This window comes from Nicotiana tabacum, chromosome 21, assembly GCF_000715075.1.
Source record: "Nicotiana tabacum cultivar K326 chromosome 21, ASM71507v2, whole genome shotgun sequence".
NCBI lineage: Eukaryota > Viridiplantae > Streptophyta > Magnoliopsida > Solanales > Solanaceae > Nicotiana > Nicotiana tabacum.
In genome coordinates, this window is record NC_134100.1 from 74,982,160 (window position 1) to 74,983,475 (window position 1,316).

Sequence of the window (1,316 nt, forward strand, 5' to 3'; positions counted from 1 at the left end):
TACCGCTTACTATGGCCACGTCAAGCCCTTGTTATTCCTAAGCCCACCTTTAAACTTGTCGTATTGATTCCTCACATACGTTAGGAGTGATGTTATTCAACAACCACCCAAATATGTACTCTTTTCCAAACAATACATAATAAATAGGCACCGTTAATTGAGAGCTTTTTTATTAACTAAAATAAGCGCGTAGTTGAACAAATAGAGAAATCTAAAGGCTCAATTATAACAAAATATATCAAGAATTCATCCTACAAAAGGTTCCACCAAAACCCTAGAAAGAAATTTAGCTACGCATAGTCACGCTAACAATCATGTTAATAATTGAAAGCATTAATACAAACTAAGGAAGAACGGAAGAAGAACTTGTGTGATCCGGCACTTGCAATTGGTCCAGCCATCTTTCGCCTCCCAAATAATGTCTCTTTAAAAACTGTTTAAGAAGGTGTTTATATAGTTTAGGGTTGGTATGAGATGCCATTTTCCAAGCCAAAGTCGGACAAGCTGTTACAGCCTTACAGGTTAGCTCGTTCATTCACTTGTGTGCATGCGAGAATGAACGGGCGAAGTTTTTCTCTTTTTCTTTTCCTTCCAGCTCTCTCGTGCACTTCTTCGCCTTTTTGCCTTAAGAGAGTGAATATGCGAAGTTCTTCTTTTGTCTCTTGGTCCCGAATCAACTTCTTTTGCTCACCTTTCTTCCAATTCGCTCCTACACATAAGAATGCACGTAATGAGCATAATTCACAACAAAAACTCATGTAACCTTCCGCAACTACACATGTTATGAGATGAAAGTACACTCGAAAATATGCATTTTTCACCTTTATCAATATCATTCAGAGTTTTGAAATATTTGAAAAATTAAGTTTCGAAATCCTTAAAAAGAAAGTTACTTTTATACAAAAACTTCTCAAGCAAATATTTTTTCCAAAAAACTGAAAAACTGAGTTTTCAAATTCTTTTTGCAGACCTTTCCCGCCGACTCAAACAAACACATATCAGCAACATTTTAGTAGAAAATATCAGGGTGTAGCAGTGGACAACAGTATTATATGATAGATAATTTTCAAGACAATTGTTTAGTCCAGGTTAACAAAAGAGTTTTATTTCATTTTTATAACGGTACTATAATTTTGTCTTATTGTTTTATGGATTGACTCGTCTGCCTCAGCCGACATAATATTAGCGACTCCAATATTAGTATAGAACCCTCTTGGATTTATTTATTTTTTTTAAAAAAAAAAGAGGTCTATATAATCCAAAGGAAGAATAGCCGCCAAGAAAAGTAAAGAAAACAAATTCTATCACGTACACAC

The 1,316-nt window shown here is 34.7% G+C and overlaps 1 long non-coding RNA gene across 1 annotated transcript; it reads right to left on the reverse strand.

The window, feature by feature from the left end:
• Positions 1-202: 202 nt before the first annotated feature.
• LOC107810986 (uncharacterized) lies at positions 203-1,086 on the reverse strand. Its single transcript, XR_001653789.2, has 2 exons — positions 971-1,086; positions 203-709 (listed from the first exon to the last, which is right to left on the reverse strand). It is a non-coding gene; the product is annotated as an uncharacterized LOC107810986 (long non-coding RNA).
• Between the last annotated feature and the right edge of the window lie 230 nt (positions 1,087-1,316).